Raw genomic sequence first — 19,238 nt, 5'->3', positions numbered from 1 at the left:
AAATTTTTTAAGATCAAGTTTTCCATTGGCACGGACCTATTTGGAATGAATCCGAGAGACAGTGGAACGCTGGGTCTCTCCCAAATCACTTAACTACTCTGTATCACATCAATAATCTAATCACAGCCGAGTTCTTCGGTCAAACGATTGACAACCATAAGTGAAAAAAGCTTTTCCATAAAAGCCAACTGATCAGAAGAGGTCTTTTCATAACGCATTTGAAACCCACCATCCAGAGCTGCTTCTCTTACTCTGCAGGTTCTCAGAAACACGTTGGCTTCTTCAAGGGCTGCTGAAACTCTGTAGCCTGCACCACTCAGCTGCTCCTCTTCCGGATAGGCGTAGTCATCCTCTCAGTCATCAAATTCCCAGTCTTTCTCGTCGTACCCCCCTCCCCCCTCCCCCACCTTCTCGAAGCCAGGGCTGGCGAGCCGGCCTGGCTACTCCCCAGAGCTGGGCCGGTTAGCAAGGCCTCCGTCCCCCTGTGGCTCCGCCGTTGGCTGGGCCGCCTCCTCCGCCGTTGGGCCGTCCTGGTCGAGCTGTGGCAGGGCTCCGGTGCGGGGGTTCGGGGATGGCTCCCGGCTCCCGCTGCCTACCTCTCTCTGCGGAAGGTCCCTCTTGCCAGGCATCTGGTCCATCTGCACGTCATTGCTCTATTCATAGAGCTGGGACGGCTCGTTCATTCCCAACATTGTGCAAGCGGCTCAACCTCCCAAAAGGCGTTTTTAGCAAGATCGGAGCTACGCCTTGAATCACGTTTTTTAAACTTAGATTTTTATGTTATTAAATTTTCCAAAACCTCATTTGCATGCTTGGCTCAAATTCTAGAAGACAAAAGTAGCCTGATTTCTGTCCCTAGGGCTCTGAGTTTGGATGGGAGATTCGAAGAGAAGAGGGTAAGCAATACTAGAGTAGAATACACTGGGATTACTGCTGCATTCGGTGCCTTTATTCCTGGTGCTTATGTTAAATCTTAATGTAAAGATTGTGGTGTGATTTTTATAACTTTGTATAGCTGTCTGCTTTTCAACCAATGTGTGTGTCTTTCAGGCTTCATGGGCCTGCAGAGATTGGCCTTAGCTGAGTATTTCGTGTTTTAATAACACGACCTTCCACTCAGTCATTTTATTAACAGGCCCTTCCACTGCTCCACAGTGAGGTCCTCAGTGTGGATTAGAAAATGTGTCTCTAAAACCACACGGAGATCAAGCCTCTTAGATAGCCTCAACCACCAGAGGGCAGACAACAGAAGCAAGAAAAACTACAATCCTGCAGCCTGTGGACCAAAAACCACAGTTACAGAAAGATAGAGAAGATGAAAAGGCAGAGGGCTATGTACCGGATGAAGGAACAAGAAAAAACCCCAGAAAAACAACTAAATGAAGTGGAGATAGGCAACCTTCCAGAAAAAGAATTCAGAATAATGATAGTGAAGATGATCCAGGACCTCGGAATAAGAATGGAGGCAAAGATTGAGAAGATGCAAGAAATGATTAACAAAGACCTAGAAGAATTAAAGAACAAACAAAAAGAGATGACCAATACAATAACTGAAATGAAAACTACACTAGAAGGAATCAATAGCAGAATAACTGAGGCAGAAGAACGGATAAGTGACCTGGAAGACAGAATGGTGGAATTCACTGCTGCGGAACAGACTAAAGATAAAAGAATGAAAAGAAATGAAGACAGCCTAAGAGACCTCTGGGACAACATTAAACGCAACAACATTCGCATTATAGGGGTCCCAGAAGGAGAAGAGAGAGAGAAAGGACCAGAGAAAATATTTGAAGAGATTATAGTCGAAAACTTCGCTAACATGGGAAAGGAAATAGCCACCCAAGTCCAGGAAGCGCAGAGAGTCCCATACAGAATAAACCCAAGGAGAAACATGCCGAGACACATAGTAATCAAAGTGGCAAAAATTAAAGACAAAGAAAAATTATTGAAAGCAGCAAGGGAAAAACGACAAATAACATACAAGGGAACTCCCATAAGGTTAACAGCTGATTTCTCAGCAGAAACTCTGCAAGCCAGAAGGGAGTGGCATGATATACTTAAAGTGATGAAAGGGAAGAACCTACAACCAAGATTACTCTACCCGGCAAGGATCTCATTTAGATTTGATGGAGAAATCAAAAGCTTTACAGACAAGCAAAAGCTAAGAGAATTCAGCACCACCAAACCAGCTCTACAACAAATGCTAAAGGAACTTCTCTAAGTGGGAAACACAAGAGAAGAAAAGGACCTACAAAAACAAACCCAAAACAATTAAGAAAATGGTCATAGGAACATACATATCGATAATTACCTTGAACGTGAATGGATTAAATGCCCCAACCAAAAGACATAGACTGGCTGAATGGATACAAAAACAAGACCCATATATATGCTGTCTACAAGAGACCCACTTTAGACCTAGGGACACATACAGACTGAAAGTGAGGGGATGGAAAAAGATATTCCATGCAAATGGAAATCAAAAGAAAGCTGGAGTAGCTATACTCATATCAGATAAAATAGACTTTAAAATAAAGAATGTTACAAGAGACAAGGAAGGACACTACATAATGATCCAGGGATCAATCCAAGAAGAAGATATAACAATTATAAATATATATGCACCCAACATAGGAGCACCTCAATACATAAGGCAACTGCTAGCAGCTATAAAAGAGGAAATCGACAGTAACACAATAATAGTGGGGGACTTTAACACTTCACTTACACCAATGGACAGATCATCCAAAATGAAAATAAATAAGGAAACAGAAGCTTTAAATGACACAATAGACCACATAGATTTAATTGTTATATATAGGACATTCCATCCAAAAACAGCAGATTACACGTTCTTCTCAAGTGCGCACGGAACATTCTCCAGGATAGATCACATCTTGGGTCACAAATCAAGCCTCAGTAAATTTAAGAAAATTGAAATCATATCAAGCATCTTTTCTGACCACAACGCGATGAGATTAGAAATGAATTACAGGGAAAAAAACGTAAAAAAGACAAACACATGGAGGCTAAACAATACGTTACTAAATAACCAAGAGATCACTGAAGAAATCAAAGAGGAAATAAAAAAATACCTAGAGACAAATGACAATGAAAACACGACAACCCAAAACCTATGGGATGCAGCAAAAGCGGTTCTAAGAGGGAAGTTTATAGCTATACAAGCCTACCTAAAGAAACAAGAAAAATCTCAAGTAAATAATCTAACCTTACACCTAAAGAAACTAGAGAAAGAAGAACAAACAAAACCCAAACTTAGCAGAAGGAAAGAAATCATAAAGATCAGAGCAGAAATAAATGAAATAGAAACATAGAAAACAATAGCAAAGATCAATAAAACTAAAAGTTGGTTCTTTGAGAAGATAAACAAAATTGATAAGCCATTAGCCAGACTCATCAAGAAAAAGAGGGAGAGGACTCAAATCAATAAAATTAGAAATGAAAAAGGAGAAGTTACAACAGACACCGCAGAAATACAAAGCATCCTAAGAGACTACTACAAGCAACTTTATGCCAATAAAATGGACAACCTGGAAGAAATGGACAAATTCTTAGAAAGGTATAACCTTCCAAGACTGAATCAGGAAGAAACAGAAAATATGAACAGACCAATCACAAGCAATGAAATTGAAACTGTGATTAAAAATCTTCCAACAAACAAAAGTCCAGGACCAGATGGCTTCACAGGTGAATTCTATCAAACATTTAGAGAAGAGCTAACACCCATCCTTCTCAAACTCTTCCAAAAAATTGCAGAGGAAGGAACACTCCCAAACTCATTCTATGAGGCCACCATCACCCTGATACCAAAACCAGACAAAGACACTACAAAAAAAGAAAATTACAGACCAATATCACTGATGAATATAGATGCAAAAATCCTCAACAAAATACTAGCAAACAGAATCCAACAACACATTAAAAGGATCATACACCACGATCAAGTGGGATTTATCCCAGGGATGCAAGGATTCTTCAATATACGCAAATCAATCAATGTGATACACCATATTAACAAATTGAAGAATAAAAACCATATGATCATCTCAATAGATGCAGAAAAAGCTTTTGACAAAATTCAACACCCATTTCTGATAAAAACTCTCCAGAAAGTGGGCATAGAGGGAACCTACCTCAACATAATAAAGGCCATATATGACAAACACACAGCAAACATCATTCTCAATGGTGAAAAACTGAAAGCATTTCCTCTAAGATCAGGAACGAGACAAGGATGTCCACTCTCACCACTATTATTCAACATAGTTCTGGAAGTCCTAGCCATGGCAATCAGAGAAGAAAAAGAAATAAAAGGAATACAAATTGGAAAAGAAGAAGTAAAACTGTCACTGTTTGCGGATGACATGATATTATACATAGAGAATCCTAAAACTGCCACCAGAAAACTGCTAGAGCTAATTAATGAATATGGTAAAGTTGCAGGATACAAAATTAATGCACAGAAATCTCTTGCATTCCTATACACTAATGATGAAAAATCTGAAAGAGAAATTATGGAAACACTCCCATTTACCATTGCAACAAAAAGAATAAAATACCTAGGAATAAACCTACCTAGGGAGACAAAACACCTGTATGCAGAAAACTATAAGACACTGATGAAAGAAATTAAAGATGATACCAACAGATGGAGAGATATACCATGTTCTTGGATTGGAAGAATCAACATTGTGAAAATGAGTATACTACCCAAAGCAATCTACAGATTCAATGCAATCCCTATCAAATTACCAATGGCATTTTTTACGGAGCTAGAACAAATCATCTTAAAATTTGTATGGAGACACAAAAGACCCCGAATAGCCAAAGCAGTCTTGAGGCAAAAAAATGGAGCTGGAGGAATCAGACTCCCTGACTTCAGACTATACTACAAAGCTACAGTAATCAAGACAATATGGTACTGGCACAAAAACAGAAACATAGATCAATGGAACAAGATAGAAAGCCCAGAGATTAACCCACGCACCTATGGTCAACTAATCTATGACAAAGGAGGCAAAGATATACAATGGAGAAAAGACAGTCTCTTCAATAAGTGGTGCTGGGAAAACTGGACAGCTACATGTAAAAGAATGAAATTAGAATACTCCCTAACACCATACACAAAAATAAACTCAAAATGGATTAGAGACCTAAATATAAGACTGGACACTATAAAACTCTTAGAGGAAAACATAGGAAGAACACTCTTTGACATAAATCACAGCAAGATCTTTTTTGATCCACCTCCTAGAGTAATGGAAATAAAAACAAAAATAAACAAGTGGGACCTAATGAAACTTCAAAGCTTTTGCACAGCAAAGGAAACCATAAACAAGACGAAAAGACAACCCTCAGAATGGGAGAAAATATTTGCAAATGAATCAACGGACAAAGGATTAATCTCCAAAATATATAAACAGCTCATGCAGCTCAATATTAAAGAAACAAACAACCCCATCCAAAAATGGGCAGAAGACCTAAATAGACATTTCTCCAAAGAAGAAATACAGACGGCCATGAAGCACATGAAAAGATGCTCAACATCACTAATTATTAGAGAAATGCAAATCAAAACTACAATGAGGTATCACCTCACTCCTGTTAGAATGGGCATCATCAGAAAATCTACAAACAACAAATGCTGGAGAGGGTGTGGAGAAAAGGGAACCCTCTTGCACTGTTGGTGGCAATGTAAATTGATACAGCCACTATGGAGAACAATATGGAGGTTCCTTAAAAAACTAAAAATAGAATTACCATATGACCCAGCAATCCCACTACTGGGCATATACCCAGAGAAAACCATAATTCAAAAAGACACATACACCCGAATGTTCATTGCAGCACTATTTACAATAGCCAGGTCATGGTAGCAACCTAAATGCCCATCAGCAGACGAATGGATAAAGAAGTTGTGGTACATATATACAATGGAATATTACTCAGCCATAAAAAGGAACGAAATTGAGTCATTTGTTGAGACGTGGATGGATCTAGAGACTGTCATACAGAGTGAAGTAAGTCAGAAAGAGAAAAACAAATATCGTATATTAATGCATGTATGTGGAACCTAGAAAAATGGTACAGATGAGCCAGTTTGCAGGGCAGAAGTTGAGACACAGATGTAGAGAATGGACATATGGACACCAAGGGGGGAAAACTGCAGTGAGGTGGGGATGGTGGTGTGCTGAATTGGGCGATTGGGATTGACATGTATACACTGATGTGTATAAAATTGATGCCTAATAAGAACCTGCAGTATAAAAAAACAAACAAAACAACTAATACTAAACTTTCATTGGGTTATTTGTATGGAAATATGTTAATATAAATGTTTCAGACATTACATGAAATTTCTAAAAATCTTATATTTGTATTTGTATGGAAATATGTATGGAAATATGTTAATATAAATGTTTCAGACATTACATGAAATTTCTAAAAATCTTAGATTTGTATTTGTATGGAAATATGTATGGAAATATGTTAATATAAATGTTTCAGACATTACATGAAATTTCTAAAAATCTTATATGTTCTGGTATAATGTTATAAGTAATAATCCTAGTTATTACTTTAAAATGTATATCTGAGAAATAACTAATTCTCTTGTCAACTGCATTATTATGAACTTTCATTAAATCTTTAACCGTGGTCATTTTTAAGTCTTTTGTCATTTACAGACAGTTCTGGGTGTACTCTGATGATTTTGCAAATATGTTCCTATAAAAGGGTTTCATCTTCAAGAAATTCATGGAAAAGACTCTGACAAGTACAGGTTTCTGGTAACTGACTGTACTGCTGAACTGAATGAATAAGCATTTTCAGAACTCTAATGAAAAACTGATGAACTCATAAAAGTGCTAACAAAAGATCAAGATGAAAAAAAAAATTAATTACATGGGACTGAGTGAACTGATGAGGATGAGTATAATTTTTGTGACTTTCTGTCTGAATTAAAAAAAAAAAAATCCCACAAGGACTCAGAGGCAAAGAATATACAAATCAATTTTCACTGCAAAGTAAAGGAGCTGTTACAGTGGAGGATTACTGGACTGAATGTCAATATTATGACATAGTATGAGTGTGTTTCATGTTTGGTAATTGCAATCATTGTTGCTTTTGTTGTGGTCATCCATGTACAATGCTTGGTGTCAGTCTATTTATCTCTTGTAAAAATAAAATACAGTGTGTGTGTGTGAAAAAAAATAAAAATAAAAATAAAATAAAATAAAACCACACGGAATCATGAACTAACCACAGCCCCTGACATTAGCAGGGCTCTTACTATCTGCACATCAGAGCATTAACTTCTTAGAATGTTAGTTTGGAATCTGGGCTCAAAGAAAGAGAGAAAGAAAGGAAGGAAGAAAGAAAATATTTTGAAATAATTATAGATTCACATAAAGTTGCAAAGACATGTACTTGGAGGTCTCATGTACCTTTCACCTGCTCTCCCCAATGATGACATCTTGTATAAGTATAGGACAGTAACAAAACTGGAAATTGATGTTGGTACAACCCATAGAGTTTATTCAGATTTCTCCATATCTCTATATAGCAATATTTCTTTTCCCAGCACATTCATTTTCTCATTCTTTATTTACACTGGAATCAGCTCACTATTTAAACTTACATAATTTGCATTAATTTAATATGTACATCATTATTCTTTTTTTTTTCAATAACAGAAGTAAAACTTTAATTCACTAATTTGTGGAAATTAAACAATACAATCTTAAACAACCAATGGATCAATGAAGAAATCACAAGGGAAACTGCAGAACACTTAGAGACAAATAAAAATGAAAACACAGCACACCAAAACTGCATGTTTTTTCAATGTCATGATTGAACATTGTCTATTAGGCTACCCAAGATTTAAATTTACCTAGTTCTCAAGAGGCATGATTCTTTGTTTGACTCACTACTTCTTATTTTTTTTAAGGGGACGGGGGAGGATCTAAGAGGTGGCACCGGGCCACAGTTGACCCCCAGTGACAGGTAACAGCTGCACTGCTGCCCCTTCCTGCCCCAGGACCTGATATATAGCAATTTTATCACATGTGTAGTTTCATGCAAGTGTCACAATCAAGACACAGAACTGTTCCATCACCACAAGACTCCCTTGTGCTACTCTTTTATAGCCACATACAACCCCTCTAATTTCTCCTGTCTCCCATCCCTAACCCCTGACAACCACTAATCTATTCTCTGTCTCCAATTGTGTTGCTTCAAGAATGCTACATAAAAGGAATAAGACAATATGTAGCCTCTAGAGACTGGCTTTTTTACTCTGCATAATTGCCTTGGGATCCAGTCCAGTTATATCAATAGTATTTCTTTTTTTTTAATTGCTGAGTAATATTCCATGGTATAAATGTACCACAGTTTGTTTAACCATTCACCTGTCTACTTTTATTCCTAGTCTGTTGAATGCTTTTATCATGAAAGGGTACTAAATTTTGTCAAATACTGTTTCTGCATCAATTGAGATGATCATGTGATTTCCCCCCTTAATTCTGTTAATGTGGACAACTTTTTAAAATATTAAGTTTTGATAAGTTCTTTATTTAGTCCAGCTACAAGTCCTTTGTCAAATATGTGGCTTGCAAATATTTTCTCCCCAACTAATTTTTTTGTCATTGTTGTTGCTATCCTTTTTGCTGCTTGCCTTTATTTATTTATTTTTTTTGAGGTAACGTTGGTTTATAGCAGTATATGTTTCACGTGCAACATTATATTTCTACTTCTGTATACTACAATGACAAAGGGGCAAAGCAATTCAATTTCTCAGAGAAAGGATAGCCTTTTCAACAGATGTTGCTGGAACATCCATAGGCAAAAGGATGTATGTTCTGCTCTCCCTGGAATTTCCTCCACTCAAGTCTCACTGGCCTCCCTTCCGTTCCTCCAACAGAGCAGGCGGAGGCAAGGCTTGCTCTTACCTCCTCATATAAGGCTCTCCCCAGACATATTCCACCTTGTTCCCGTACCTGCTCCTCACCTTGTTAGCCAGGCCTTCCTCCACATCTATTTAGAATTGAAATCCTTTTTTCCTTCTCATTCCTAACCTGCCTTATGTTTCGCATTGCACTGAACACCCTTGGGCATGCTACATTTAATTCACATGAATTTTGTTATACTCCTAATTTCTCAACTAAAACCTATATTCACTGATACCACTTTTGCACATGGTGGGATCTCAGGCTCTTAGGACAGTGCCTGGCATATATTTTGTTCTCAGCACATATTTGTTGAATGATTAATTGTATTATGCAAAACAATTCAAGAAATTATTCTGGCATCTCACATGCTCATTTCTTGCACTGTAACGTCATTCCTTTCTCTGGGTGTTTAGTTAGCGAGTTCATTTTTCTTCCTAGAAATGACACCATAAAACAAGTCACCTTTTGGGGAAAAAGCTACTCTACATCCCCTCTCCTCCCTGCCTCTTTACCTGCATCTCTCTCCACTCATCCTTTGTCTTCCTGCTTTAGAAAACTCTTCAACCCATCACTGTGGCCCCCCCAATCCAGACAGAGGGAAAGAGAAAAGAAAAAGTTCAGTGAGACACTAAGTTAAGAAAAAGGGAGAAGTAGATCAAAGGAAGAAGACTGGAAGAAAGAGTGAGAAGAGGCATAACAGTAGAAGATATATGCCCACCCCCTCATCCCCCCAAAAGAAAATAAAAACTAATAGAGGCAGAAAATAACAGGAAGAGAAAATGCTGATAAACAGAAATGCGAAATGACCAGCAATCAGTAATAGGAACTGCAAAAAGGAGAGAGGCGGGTAACAGGTAAAGACCCTCACCTAAAGGTGGGTTCCCTGGAAGAAAACAAACTCAGCAAATACCCTGTGAAGGAGATTCCAGCCTCAAAATCATTTCATCCTCCTTTCTTTGTTTGCACTTACTGGATCAGCGGGGTCAGGGAGGAGCCCCCCGGCTCTGACCTCCTTCCTCAGCTCCCACCAACCTCTCAGTCCAGCTGTGGGTGTCCACGTCACCCTCAGCCTCCCTGTGACTCTCTAGCTCAGACAATGGGCCTCAGACAGACAACCTCCTCTCAGCAAAAGGGGTGTGGAGAAAGTGAATTTAGTCAAGGAGACGGTGGTGGGCAGATGGGGACAGAGCCAGGATTCGTGTATCTGAGCCCACCCCCTGATGCCCGTCCCCCTTCCATGGGCTGCCTCCCAGCCTGGGTTGCAGAACTGTCTCCCGCTGCCCATGCAGGTGCTTAACACTGAACCTGAGTGAGGAAGGTAAAGCTGTGAAGTCCCAGGGGAGCCCACAAACTCCAGCCCTGGAGCAGAAGCTCCCAAGTTTATAATTAAAGAAATCCAAACAGGGAGCTTGGGGACAGGACCAGAAGAATGGCCAGTGGGACAGTGTGGGGAAACCTGGTCATGGGAGGGGCACAGGGCAGCCAGGGCACAGGAATGGGGGCAAGTTTCTTGGTGCTCTATCCCCCACCACAGACACATTTCAATGGTTCCCCAGTGACCTCCCAGGCCCACATGGGGTCTTTACCTGTGACTGCCCCAGTTGGCTCTCCCTGCACTACACCATCCACACCTGTCCTTTTCCTGCCCTGTGAAGTCAGCCTGCATCTACCGGAGGCCTATGGTATGCAGAGCACTGGGTGAGATGTTGCACTTGAATCAAAGGTGGGAACTGAATACAATTCTGTCCCTCCTAGTGGGAGGGAAAGAAAAGCACCCATCTTTGAGAGAGTCAGATGGTGGCATGGGAGCTGGGTGTCTTCCCAAACCCTGTTAGATGTTTATCTAAGCTCAGTGCCCTTCACAGTTTGCTGTGGACAATCCTGTGGTCTTGTTATTATGCCTGTTGTCCCAGCGTAATCATGGATAGCACTCCCTGTCACTCTCAAGAGTGTCTCATGTTGAATGATAAATTTTATGGTTTCTCTCTTTTTGGCTTTATGTCCTATAGAATTAATTAATTTTCTCACTGACCAATATGGTGGCATTTTACCTGCCAAATGGCTAAGTCACCAAACTTGTTTCTTCTAAATCCTTGTATTTTTAGGTGTCTGTAGTATAAGCTCTGACAGTGGCTTTTTTGTTTGTATGTTTGTTTGTTTGTTTGTGTTTTGGGTTTTTTTTAATAATGCAAGTACCTGACTTAAGCTTTGATTGCCACTTCTTTGAAGGCATCCACTTCAAAGAAGACTATGTGGAATGAACACATGGCCAGCCATGTTGCCAGACAAAGAGCCAGAGCCCGGCTGCCTCTCCCCACTGAGGCTCCTTTGTTTTAGACATCCTGGTTGATTTCAATAATTGGCCATTTGGGCTGCTTGTTTTTTTCTCTTCCTGTGATTTAAATTCACAGCCTTATGTTTAAATTAACTAATAAAGAGTGATTCCCTAAAGTCCTAGGCCCCCACCCTTGACCCCTGTAAAAGCAGGACCCCAGGCCCACTCTCTCTCTTTCTCTTTCTCTACTTGCTGCCTCTCTGTGTGGTCCCAGGTGTGTTGTGTATGTAATCAACCTCTATTTTTTCAAAGTTTCCTGATGGCTATTGCTGAAGGGTATGTTGCAATCATAATAGGAACCACAAGGGCTGGTCCAGCCACAGCATTGGTTATTTATTGATAAGATGAGACCATCATAAAACAGTGTCTTTGTTATAGGTTTTTTTTTTATGTACCCCTTTGTCTGCTCTTGCTTCCAGCTCTTTCAGCTGGAGGCAAGGAACACACTGAGGGGGATGCTTAGAGGGAGAGGCAGGAAGACCAGAGAACAGAGAATGGAATTGGGTTCTGGCAAATTGGTTTTCAGCACATTGGCTGCTGAGGACATGACTTAGAGCATTTACCACTCTTCTCCCTTTTCAGCCTTTTCCTCTTATCCTCCTTATACATCTGATGTTTTTCAATGTCCACACTTTTGCTCAAACCATTTTTCCCCATTGGAGATTACAGTCAGCCCTCTATCTCTGGGTTCTGAATCTACAGAGTCAACCAACCATAGATTGAAAGTATTCAGGAAAAGAAAAACTCCAGAAAGTTCCAACAAGCAAAACTTGAATTTGCCATGCACGGGCAACTATTCATATACCATCTACATTGTATTAAGTTAAGTAATATTATGATGATGATTTACAGTATATGGGAGGATGAGCACAGGTTATATGCAATTTAACCATTTATAAAAAGGACTTGAGCATGCAGAGGTTTTGGTATCCACTGGGGAGGGGGGATCCTGGAGTAAATCTCCCATGTATACCTGGGGATAACTGTACTATGTCTGTTTCCTCTAGTCTTCCTTGGTCATTACTAATTCTCCAAAATCGAGCTTGAGCACATCTTCTCCTTTCAAACTACCCCCAAACTCAATCCACCATGATTTCAGCCTCCCACGAATCACTGCAAGCCTACTGTCTACATACTGGGAAACATATACTGTATTGCCATGTGACATCTCCTATATTACCATTCATTATACTGAACAGGCTCCAGTTGATCTTGTACAAACAAGGAAATGCCTTTATTTTTGTACAACCACTGCTTTTAAATAGGACATATCAATTCTTTCATCCCCATTTTCTCATGATATCTCATGCATATTCAAGAGTTGGGTGGTTAGACTAAAGCTCATTTAAGTATTCTAAATCCAGTCCATTAAAAATCAAACTTGAATCTCATATCCAAATTCAGTGTTTTTCTCCTTGATCCATCCTAAATCAAGATAGCTTGAGGCTTGAAGACCCACAGTAGGGAAGCGAGAAAAGTCTATTAATAGCAATTATTCCTTATCTTTAAAGATTCTAAAGGCTATAGACGTAGTCTTTGAAATGCCCATTTTTCTCAAATAAATTACTAGGAAGTCTGAACTGATACCTTCTTTTTTATTTTGAAAACTACCTTGAATAAATAGAAGTATTCTGCTTTACTTTAATGTGTAAGTGTAATTTTCTAAAATAATTTTTCAAGTGTCTGAGGGTATTCAAATTACTCCCCCAAGCTTTAAACACTATGAAGAAAGCAGTAACTGTGACATAAATGTCCATGAGATGTCAATATCAATATTTCTCTGTTAGAAATTCTTTTAAAATGTTCATTCTATTATTTTTTTTTATTTCCTTATCTTTTAGAGAAACACACTAATGTATTTACATATAACGAAGTTATATGATTCCTGAATTTTTGTTTCCAAATAATCCACAGATGAGGGAGGCAGGGAGAAGTGGGTGGGAGAGCAGATGAAACAATATTGGCCATTAGTTGATAATTGTCAAAGCTAGGTGATAGGTACATGGACATTTATTAAACTATTCTCTCTAACTTCATACATGTCCAAATTTTTTTCATAATAACAAAAATTGAAAGCTCACTAAAGGTGGTCTGATCAAGTTATAATATAGCCACATGATGGAGTACTATACACTGTAAAAAGCAACACAAAGTATTTCTATCTGCTATGCTGATCTTCAGGATATAATGTTGAGTGCAAAACAGTGTACATAGTATGCTATCTCTTGTGTAAGAAAGGAGGATAATTATATATATATGTATATATATACATTTGTTTATATTTTCAAAATTCAAAAATGAATGGATAACCAAAAACTAATAAAAATATGTTTCCTGTAGGAGGAAGGAAGAAATTTTGGAGAAGACAGAGATAGAAACTAGCCATCTTTGAATGTACTTTTGTTTAGAGTTTGGGTTTTGGCAAATGTTTCACACAATTAAAAATAGAAATTAAATAAAGAAGAAAAAATTTCGAGCTATAGTGGAGTAATTTGTATTAGAGCAACTTTCACAATGAGAACAATTATAGAAGTTGGATAAAATACAAGAAAGCAAAATTTTTTGAAGGCATCATAACAATAGCAAAGCAACCATGACTTGAGAGGCTGAGGTCCCAGCTAGAAGGGAAGAATTTTGAGATGAGTTGGATGTTCTGTGGTGCTTTTTCTTTCAAGGAATTTGTTGATTTAAACAGCAGAGTGTCTAATGGTTGGAAAGCTGAGCAGAACTTTCAGTAATCTCATAGATCTGGGAGACAAAAATTGGAGTTCACAGCCCTCAAAAACATCCCAGGTTTCCAGCTAAGACCACAGAAAGACTATATCCTAGGAATAATAATTAATCAGAAATAGACAAATTCTCATAAATACTGACCCAGCTTCCTACAGATCAGTCATAGGCTAGATTAAAATCTGCTGAAAATTTAGCTGCATGACAGAAGGAAAAGATTATCATCCAGAGCTTCAGACTATCTCTATAATTTGTAATTCACAATGTTATCCATTCAAGAAAAATACGAGGTAATCCAGGGCAAGGATAAAATGACCAAAAATCAAGAGAGAAGAAAAAGAAACAAACTCAAAGGAGATCTATATATTGACATTACCTTTTAGAGACTTTAAAATAACTATTATTATTATATTCAAGAGAAAAGAAAAGAAGATGGATAATTTCACCAGACAGCTGTAATCTATGAAAACATTCAAATAAAACTCTAGAATGAAAGAAAATCAAAAACTAAACTAAGGGGCTTCCCTGGTGGCACAGTGGTTGAGAATCTGCCTGCCAATGCAGGGGACACGGGTTCGAGCCCTGGTCTGGGAAGATCCCACATGCCACGGAGCAACTAGGCCCGTGAGCCACAATTACTGAGCCTGCGCGTCTGGAGCCTGTGCTCCGCAACAAGAGAGGCCGCGATAGTGAGAGGCCCGCGCACCGCAATGAGGAGTGGCCCCCGCTTGCCACAACTAGACAAAGCCCTTGCACAGAAACGAAGACCCAACACAGCCATAAAAATAAATAAATTAAAAAAAAAAAAACTAAACTAAGAACTTAATAAATGGATTTAGGAGCAGGTTAGACACAAGTAAGGAGAGCAGTAGGTCAATAGAAAAATCAAGGCTGAAACACAGAAAAAGAACATAAAATATGGGAAAGAGCATGAGAAATATATGGACTCAGTGAGGTCTAACTTAAATGTAACTGGAGTCTCAAAAGCGGAGGGGAAAAAGAGAATAGGGCAGAAGCGATATTTGAAAAAAATAGTGGTAAAGAAATTTCCAAAAGTTATGGAAAACATCAAGTCATAGAAGCTCTATTAGTCAAAAGCAAGGTGAATAAAAAGAAATTCATAGTGTAAACTGTGGATAATCAAAACAAAAAGAAAAAATTTAACAGCATCCATCAAAAAAGACAGATTACATTAAGAAGTGCAGTAAGAAGAGTAAGAGTTGCCTTTTACAAAAAATAATGGGTAAAGTGTTCTGAGGTCCTCATGTTAAGCAGGAAGTAGCAAAAATACTTATTTATTTGGATTAGACACTAGTAATCAAGTATGCCAGCTGTAATTTCTAGGTAACTACTAAAAGAAGAATAAAAATAAGGATAACTAACAAGTTATTAGAGAAAAAGAAAAGATTGAAAAATATTACCTAATTAATAATAATAATAACAATAATAATAAGGCAAGGAGAAATTAGTACAAGTGGGACAAGTGAAAAACCAAATAGTAAGATTATGAGTTTAAACTGAAATATATCAGATATTGTTAGGGGCTGAATTGTATCCCCCCTATATTCATACATTGAAGCTCTAATGCCCAAGTACCTCAGAATGTGACTATATTTGGAGATAGAGCCTAATAAATGTGATTAAGTTAAAATGATGCTATTAGGGCAAGTCCTAATCCAATCTGAGTGGTGTCCTTATTAAAAAGAGGAAATTTAGACACACAAAAGAGACATAAGGGGCAAAAACACACAGAGGGAAAAACATAGTGAGAAGGCAGCCATCTGCAAGCCAAGGAGAGAGGCCTCAGAAGAAATCAAACCTGCTGACATTTTGATCTTGGACTTCTAGTCTTCAGAACTGTGAGAAAATACATTTCTGTTGTTTAAGCCACCCACTCTGTGGTACTCTGTTATGGCAGCCCTAGAAAACTATCACAGACATCATACTAAATGTAAGTGGACTAAATATGTCAAAAAATGATGAAAATTGTCAGGCTCAATTTTTTAAAAAGCATAAACTGTACACAAAATATTCTCTTAAAATTAAGGGTATTAACAGTATAGAGCAAAAGAATGGACAAATACATACTATGCCAACAATGTAAAAAAATGTTGATGAAACTATGTTAATGTCAGGCAAAACAGACATTAAAGTAAAAAGCAAAACTAGAGATATAGTGGGATATTTCATAAAAGGGTCATTCAACCAGAAAGGTAAAATAATTTAAAATTCATATGTACCCCAAGCAACTATATGCCAATAAAATGGACAAACTGGAAGAAATGGACACATTCTTAGAAAGGTACAATCTCCCAAGTCTGAACCAGGAAGAAATAGAAAATATGAATAGACCAATCATAAGTACTGAAATTGAAACTGTGATTTAAAATCTCCCAAAAAACAAAAGTCCAGGATCAGATGGCTTCACAGGCAAAGTCTCTCAAACATTTAGAGAAAAGGTAATACCTATACTTCTGAAACTATTCCAAAAAATTGCAGAGGAGGGAACACTCCCAAACTCATTTTATGAGGCCACATCACCCTGATATCAAAACCAGACAAAGATATCACAAAAAAAGAAAATTATAGGCCAATGTCACTGGTGAACATAGTTGCAGAAAGCCTCAACAAAATACTAGCAATCCGAATCCAATAATACATTAAAAGGATCATACACCATGATCAAGTGGGATTTATCCCTGGGATGCAAGGATTCTTCAATATCTGCAAATCAGTCAGTGTGATACACCACATCAACAAATTGAAGAATAAAAACCATATGATCATCTCAATGGATGCAGAAAAATCTTTTGACAAAATTCAACACCTGTTTACGATAAAACTCTCCAGAAAGTGGGCATAGAGGGAACCTACCTCAATATAATAAAGCCATATATGACAAACCTACATCTAACCTCATACTCAATGGTAAAAAGCTGAAAGCATTCCCTCTAAGATCAGGAATAAGACAAGAATGTCCACTCTCACCACTTATACTCAACATAGTTTTGGAAGTCCTAGCCCAGCCAATTAGAGAAAAAAAAAGAAATAAAAGGAATCCAAATTGGAAAAGAAGAAGTAAAACTGTCACTGTTTGCAGATGACATGGTACTATACATAGAGAATCCTAAAGATGCTACCAGAAAACTACGAGAGCTCATCAATAAATTTGGTAAAGTTGCAGGAAACAAAATTAATACACAGAAATCTGTTGCACTTCCATACACAATAAAAGATCAGAAAGAGAAATGAAAGAAACAATCCCATTTACCATTGCATCAAAGAATAAAATACCTAGGGATAAACGTACCTAAGGAGACAAAAGACCTGTACTCTGAAAACTATATGATGCTGATGAAAGAAATCAAAGAGGACACAGATGGAAAGATATACCATGTTCTTGGATTGGAAGAATCAATATTGTTAAAATGACTATACTACCCAAGGCAATCTACAGATTCAATGCAATCCCTATCAAGTTACCAATGGCATTTTTCACAGATCAAAAAATCTTAAAATTTGTATGGAGACACAAAAGACACTGAATAGCCAAAACAGTCTTGAGAAAGAAAAACGGAGCTGGAAGAATCAGACTCCCTGACTTCAGACTACACTACAAAGCTGTAGTCATCAAAAAAGTATGGTACTGGCAGAAAAACAGTAATATAGATCAATGGAACAGGATAGAAAGTCCAAAAATAAACCCACGCACCTATGGTCAATTAATCTATGACAAGAGAGGCAAGACTACACAATGGAGAAAAGACAGTCTCTTCAATAAATGGTGAGGGAAAACTGGACAGGTATATGTAAGAAAATGAAACGAGCTTCTTTTAACACCATACGTAAAAATAAACTCAAAACGGATTAAGGACCTAAATGTAAGACGGATACTATAAAACTCAGAAGAAAACATAAGCAGAACACTCTTTGACATAAATCACAGCAACATCTTTTTCGTTCTGTCTCCCAGAGTAATGGAAATAAAAACAAAAATAAACAAATGGGACAGAATTTAATTCAAAAGCTTTTGCAAGCAAAGGAAGCCACAACAAAATGAGAAAACAGCCCACAGAATGGGAGAAAATATTGGCAAATGATGCTATGGACAAGAGATTAGTCTCCAAAATTTACAAACCGCTCATGCAGCTCAATATCCAAAAAACAAATAACCCAATCAAAAAATGGGCAGAAGACCTAAATCAACATTTCTCCAAAGAAGACATGCAGATGGCCAAGAGGCACAAGAAAAGATGCTCAACATTGCTAATTATTAGAGAAATGCAAATCAAAACTACAATGAGGTATCACTTCACAACAGTCAGAATGGCCATCATCAGAAAATCTACAAATGATAAATGCTGGAGAGGCTGTAGAGAAAAGAGAACCCTCCTTCACTGTTGGTGGGAATGTAAATTGGTACAGTCACTATGGAGAACAGGATGGTGGTTCCTTAAAAATGTAAAAATAGAGCTACGGTATGATCCAGCAATCCCATTCCAGGACATATATCTGGAAAAAAAACATGGTTCGAAATGATACATGCACCCTAATGTTTATTGCACCTCTGTTTACAATAACCAAGACATGGAAGCAACCTAAATGTCCATCAACAGATGAGTGTATAAGGAAGATGTGGTACATATATACAATGGAATACTACTCAACCAAAAAAAGAATGAAATACTGCCATTTGCAGCAACATGGATGGACCTGGAGATTATCATATCAAGAGAAGTAAGTCAGACAGAGAAAAATAAATATCATATGATATTGCTTGTATGCGGAATCTAAAAAAATGATCCAAATGAACTTATTTACAAAACAGAAACAGACTCACAGACTTAGAAAATGAACTTATGGTTATGGGGGGAAGAGTGGGGGGGTGGGATAGATTGGGAGTTTGTGATTGACATGTACACACTGCTATATTTAAAATAAACAATAAGGACCTACTGTAAAAAAATAAAAAATTTTTTAAAATTAAAAAAATTATATGTATCTAACAATGTGGCCTTATATAAAGGGAAACTTGAAAGAACTAAATGTGGAAATAGACAAATTCACAACATAATGTGACATTTTTGCACACATGTCTTAGTAACTTTAGACTACAGTAACAAAAATACCAGTAAGGATATGGAGGATTTGAACAACTAGCGTAGCAACTTGACCTAGTGGACATAAGTAGAAAATTGTAA

At 37.7% G+C, this 19,238-nt stretch overlaps 1 pseudogene; it reads right to left on the bottom strand.

Annotated features, from left to right (window-relative positions):
* Nucleotides 1-89: 89 nt before the first annotated feature.
* LOC137759017 (EP300-interacting inhibitor of differentiation 1-like) lies at nucleotides 90-692 on the bottom strand (annotated as a pseudogene).
* Nucleotides 693-19,238: the final 18,546 nt, after the last annotated feature.

The sequence above is a fragment of the Eschrichtius robustus genome, chromosome 2 (genome assembly GCF_028021215.1).
Source record: "Eschrichtius robustus isolate mEscRob2 chromosome 2, mEscRob2.pri, whole genome shotgun sequence".
In the NCBI taxonomy this organism is placed as follows: domain Eukaryota; kingdom Metazoa; phylum Chordata; class Mammalia; order Artiodactyla; family Eschrichtiidae; genus Eschrichtius; species Eschrichtius robustus.
The sequence above is the reverse complement of the archived record's forward strand: the minus strand, read 5'-3'. Positions and strand labels throughout refer to the sequence as shown.